The sequence below is a fragment of the Rhinopithecus bieti genome, unplaced genomic scaffold, assembly GCF_001698545.2.
Source record: "Rhinopithecus bieti isolate Rb0 unplaced genomic scaffold, ASM169854v2 scaffold_20310, whole genome shotgun sequence".
Lineage (NCBI taxonomy): Eukaryota > Metazoa > Chordata > Mammalia > Primates > Cercopithecidae > Rhinopithecus > Rhinopithecus bieti.
In genome coordinates, this window is record NW_016810331.1 from 1,556,234 (window position 1) to 1,562,233 (window position 6,000).

At 43.7% G+C, this 6,000-nt stretch overlaps 1 pseudogene; it reads right to left on the bottom strand.

Annotated features, from left to right (window-relative positions):
- LOC108541960 (ras suppressor protein 1-like) overlaps nucleotides 1-5,673 on the bottom strand; it is a 167,504-nt pseudogene extending 161,831 nt beyond the window's left edge.
- Between the last annotated feature and the right edge of the window lie 327 nt (nucleotides 5,674-6,000).

Consider the following 6,000-nt stretch of genomic DNA (forward strand, 5'->3'; position numbering starts at 1 on the left):
GCCCTTATAGATATTAACTCACAACGACCCTATGAGGTGCTCTTATTATTCTCAAGTTATAGATGAGGCATCTGAGGCACAGAGAAGTTAAGCAACTTGCCCAAGGTTACACAGCTAGTAACAAACAAAAAAGATGCTTACAAAAAAGCCACTGTGGCCACTGGGGCCGGAATGTCAGAGGGCTGAAAAACAGTCAAATGTCATTACTGGCTCAGTTATACCAAAGAGGCTACAATTTTTGTTTCAATGAAACATTTCCCGTTTAACCCTATCCTACAATCAAAAATAGAAGTTATCAGTTCCATCTTGTTCCTGATAGCTGGAAACTACTTCACTCTGGAAACTGGGGAGAAACCTGCAGGAAGGAGACAGAGTACATGCTCTTTCTCAAGAGCTATGCTTCCTCCCTTAACTAACCTGCATCTCTTAACTAAAAGCAGTAACATTCTTACTTCAATAAATTTTTCCCAAGCATTACGCCAAGTAGAGAGACATTTCAGCTAGGTTAGATGGGATGGTGGGTCAGAACTGAGTATACTCGAGGGGCTTCCTGGAGGAGGTGACATGAAATGGAGTCATGTGAATAAATAAGTCCTTTCTTCTTTCAAAAAGCACTGACAAGGGGGCAAGGGCTAGCTGGAGACAGAAAAGGGAAAAGAGCTTCTCAGGCCAAGATGTGACATGTTTAAAAACACAAAGGTGGGCACATACACACAACTTAGAGGAGTGAAAACAAATGATTTTAAAGCCAGGCACAGTGGCTCATGCCTGTAATCCCAGCACTTTGGGAGGGCGAGATGGGTGGATCACTTGAGGTCAGGAGTTCAAGACCGAGGCAGGTGGATCACCTGAGGTCAGGAGTTTGAGACCAGCCTAGCCAATATGGTGAAACCCCGTCTCTACTAAAAATACAAAAAAATTAGCTGGCCATGGTAGCACACACCTGTAATCCCAGCTACTCGGGAATCTGAGTCAGGAGAATTGCTTGAACCCACGAGGTGGATGGAGGCTGCAGTGAGCCAAGATCATGCCATTGCACTCCAGCCTGGGCAACAGAGTGAGACTCTGTCTCAAAAAACTAAATAAAAAATAAATGATTTTAATAAAGATTACAGCTAAAATTACAGGTTCTCCCCACCTCTTTTATCTTTCCCCCAAAGAAGGTCTACATGGATGGCATGTGTTACAGGCTTAACAAGACTTTTGAGACAGCTCTTCCAGATAACCCATGATCATATTTGTTTGTTATTTTGCCTGGTTCTTTAGAAAGACCACTCACTCCCTTGAAAGCAGGTTGGTTTTCAAGATTTATGTGAAAAATATGTCAGTCTAACCTGGAAAAAAAATAATAAAGGCTTGACGACCCAAAGAGGGCAATAAACTTGAAGAGATTAAAAAGTCAGGAAACAAGAGACATGAAAGAAAGTTCCTCTGGCTGCAGCTGGGATTCTGTCTCTATGGAAATGGAAGCTGATTACAGAGCCCTTCAAAAAACCAACTTCATTTAACAGTTGAAGATAGTTGCTGCTTGGGAAAGAGTTTCTGCAGTGAAATCTTTTCATAAATAAAATCAGCAGCATTACAATTATGCTTGGACTTTTTTTTTTTTTTTTTAAAGAGACAAGGTCTTGTCGCCTAGTAACACGATCATAGCTCACTACAAACTCAAACTCTTAGGCTCAAGCAATCCTCCCACCACAGCCTTCTGACAGCTGGGACTGCAGACTGGCACACCACCCTCAGCTCGTTTTTTAGTTTTTTGTAGAGATGGGGTCTCACTCTATTGCCCACACTGGTCTTCTTGGAAGCTTTAAGGAGAATGTATGTGCAAATTACATGTCACGTTAAAACAAAATGAAGGAAAAGAAATAAATTAGGACAAATTTTAAATAAATAGCTATCTAAATCAGTTAGAACCCTAGGCAAAAGTACCAAACACGACAGGTTCTAATAAGCCACACAAGAAATTCCAACACTGTTACAAATGCCTTACCCAGTCTAATTAATGAAGCAAAATTTTTGGTTCAGGCCATTGACTATGTTGGAACTGGGTATGTCTGAGGCATTTGGGCCTATAGCTGGATATTCACATTAATAGTTAACATTTTATGTACATTATTGCATCTAACACTAACTAGTTAATAACTAACCTTTAATGTGCATTATTGCAGTTAACGTGCACCATTTAACCAGTCTTATGAAATGGTTACTTAGGTTACCATTTGTTAAGGAACTTGAGGATCAGGGAGGTTAAGTAGCTTCTCTAAGGTTACACAGTACAAAGTAGCAGAATTTGAACCCACATCTATCCAAATCCAAGTTCCCCTCATATACTCTCTGTACTCCTCTGCCTGTTAATGGTAGGAACTGAGCATTTCTAGAATCTGGCTGTACTACAAGAAAACTGTAGAACCTGTCTGATATCTGCCTCCAGCCTAAGAAGCTTTACCCAGCAGAAAGCTCTTGGTACCTAAACTCCTCAAAACATCTTTCAAAGGTAATTTGCTGTCTCCAAGGAAGTGCTGCGTTAGAAGATACAACTCTCCCAAGAAGAAAGATAGGCATCTCATACGCTTAGCAATACAAAACCTTACTGTTATCTTCAAAGCTTAATTCTTACCTTTTGAGAAATTAAACAAAGTAAAATAATGAAGAGAAAGCTTGAGATGCAAGAACTATTCTCTGTACATGCAAGTTAACTGTTCCCTGTCTTTAATCTGGATACTAATATATAAAACTTCCTGGTTACAGCTAAAATTTTATCGGTAAAGAATTATGGAGGAAGGGTGTGGTGGCTCAAGTCTGTAATGCCAGCACTTTGGAAGGCCAAGATGGGAGGACTCCTTGAGCTCAGGAGTTTGAGGCCAGCCTAGGCAGCATAGCAAGACCCCATCTCTACAAAAAAATAAAACCATTAGCCAGGCGTGCTGGTGTGTACCTACAGTCCCAGCTACTTGGGAGGCTGAGGTGGGAGGATCACTTGAGCCTGGGAGGTTGAGGCCACAGTGAGCTGTGATTACACCACTGCATTCCAGCCTGGGTGACAGAGCGAGACCCTGTTTTCAGGGGAAAAAAAAAAAAAATTCTTACACTTATAATTAATGTAGCCAAGTGAAATATTTTAATACTTCTATATATGAAGCACTGTGTCACTGTGTGTGCACTGCTGAGGACTGAGCCCTAGTGGAGGCTCCAAAGAGCATCCTGGAAACCCCTAGGCTCTGAGGAGTTCCAAGGTCAGGGAGTTTGCAGAGAGCAGCCTTGGGTCAATGCTACAGAAGCCAGAGGAGGTGGACTCTTGAAATCCCCAAATTCACTTTCACCCATCTTCCCAAAAAGCACTATTATTCTTCGTTAGTTACTTCTTTAGGAAAATTTAAGAATGATCTTGCTTTTCAGTACCCAATGTTATACCGGAAATATATTTCAGGAAGCAAGTGGCTATCTTTTCTGCTTAATAAAAACAAAGGCTTCAAAGAGATAACAGAGTTGACCGAAATAGCTAAGCCATTCTCCCCTTTTATAAATATTACATAAAGTCTCCTCTTCAAAAGCTGAAGTGTATAAAGCTCCTCTGCTGAAAGCAGCCTCTCTCTTCTACTCAGTGAGAATGAGTGCTGGAGGGAGGAAAGCTGTGGGGCCAAGGGTCCCACTATGCCAGGCATCATCTTCCCGATCCCCTTCTCCTTTTCCTCTGCCCCCAATAATGACCATGATCATGGCAGAGCCAGACAGGAGCAGCAAGGGGCACACACAGATCTTCAGTTCCAGAGGCATCTGCTCTGTTGCTGACAGCAAGGACCCTTATGGAATGCAAGAGACCAACACACACCAAGGCTGAGAGGCTAACTAGTACACAACCTAAGTTTAATGGCACACATTTTCATAAAGGCTATGAAACACAGATCAACTACGTTTCCTCCCTTTTCCTTCTGCCAAGACATATCAACAGCATCAACTCCAACTTCTGTCCCAGGCAGGTTTTCAAACCGGGAAAAGCATGGCTTCACAGTAAACCTGACTCTGCCGTTCTTTCCATGCCTAAATGGCTTCCCATCACCTTTCAGGCTCCCTTCTTCTCTCGTCAGATCCTGGACCTGATCTCACACACTTATGGGCCTAATCCTTCATTCTTTCATTTTTTTTTTTTTTTCATTCCTCGACTATTTCTGAGCATCTACTGTGCTCCAGGCACTATTATAAAAAAAAAAAAAAATGCAAGCATGAACATTGCACAGCTTCTGTCTTCCCAATGTCCCACAAGAGAAGGGAGACTTCTAGATTAAAAAAAAATCATTACAATCCTATGTGACAGGAGTCACAAAGCAAGGCACATGTCCAACTTCACAGGGGAGAGAGTAGCTATGTTAGCTTGGTGCAGACAGAGAAAGTTTTACACAGGTGGTGATGTCTAAGCTGACTCTTAGAAGTAAAAGGGTTTCAGGTGAAAAAGACTGAGGAGGAGGGAAAACAGAATTCGTAAAGGCACCAAGATCTGAACAAGTAGGCACTGGTCCAGAAAGGACAATAGGTTGAGAATGGCTGAAATGCCAACTGCATGTAAGGGTAAGGTTGTGTTCAGATTCGGAAAGGCCTTGTGCATCACGCCAAGAAACCTGGAGCATTACAGTCGGTAATGGACAACCTGGAGAAGTGTGGAGAGGGTTTAAACCAAAACCACATCAGCCTGAAGAAGTGCTTTATTGCACTTATCATGGGTTTTTCAAATATTGGAATTAGTGGCCAACATCTAAAAATTAGCATATTTCATATAAAATATAGAATCTTGGCTCCTTTAATTATCTGGTACACTGGGCCAACATTCCTACGGTGACATGTGTCTGAGTAGCAGGTGCAGCAGCTGGCCCCTTCAGGTGGAATACATATCACCTAGTTCATGACTGCCCTCACTTGGAGGCACGTGAATTTGCAATCCCTGATTTTAAGGGAGAGGGTAACACCATAGACCGGGGTTACAGGAAAATAACACTGAAAGTGACCCACTGATTAAACGGGGCAGTGAAACTGAAGGCAAGAGGGCAAGTTAGGAGGATTTCACCACAGCATGAGGAGGTAACAAAAGCCTGAACCAAGTTAGGAGAATAAATACTCAGAAGAAAGTAAAGATTAAAGAAATGCTTTAAATGTTCCAGGCACAAGGATACCTATTAATCCTGAAACTTTTGTGTGTCATTTGTTCATGGACAAAGACTGTATTAGGAGATAGTAAAGACTCAAAATTAATTCTCTATTAAAAAATAAAGTCGCTATTAAGTAAACTATGTGGAAAATCCACCCCAATGCCATACAGCAGAGACAACCGATGAGGCACAGCTGTCTGTGTGATTCTCATCGTGGACTCTCAGGATCGTTTTCCAGGTGGAACAGAACAAATCCTACTGCAAACACTTGGCGCGAAGCCCCTGACAAGTGATGTTTATAAGCAGGGGTTGGGGTCTAAACCATTACAATCCCTCACAGCAGGACTAGCAGTGACTTGGCAAACTTAGAAACCCTTCCAGCTATCCACGGGAGGGTCCTGCCCGAGAACTCACACAGAACTCACACAGCATTGACTTGTAGCATATTGGCGATGCCCCGGTCACTCATGTCCACTTCGGGCTGGTTCTCCTACCGGCTTTCCTCCACCAACTTCTCCAGAGACTTGGACATGGTCTGCACCAAACAACATCAAAGCACGTGGGCGATGGCACCAAGAGAAGGGGCGGAAAGGAAAGAGGCCTTCGCTGCCACCCTGGGGCTTCCCCAGGGTTGGAGACGGTGGGCGTCTGAGGGCGTCCCCGGGGCTGGTCCGGGTGCGGGGAGGGGATGGGGCAGGGCAGGGGAGTGGGAAGGGTCCAGCCCCGCTCCGGCCACGCAGAGAAAATCAACCCCAAGTGCAACGCCGCACACACCTACCGCAGAGCAGAGCCCCTAAGAGGGTGGGCGTGCAACCACAGGCTTCGGCAAGACGCACTCCGGCGGCGAGAGATGCTCTGG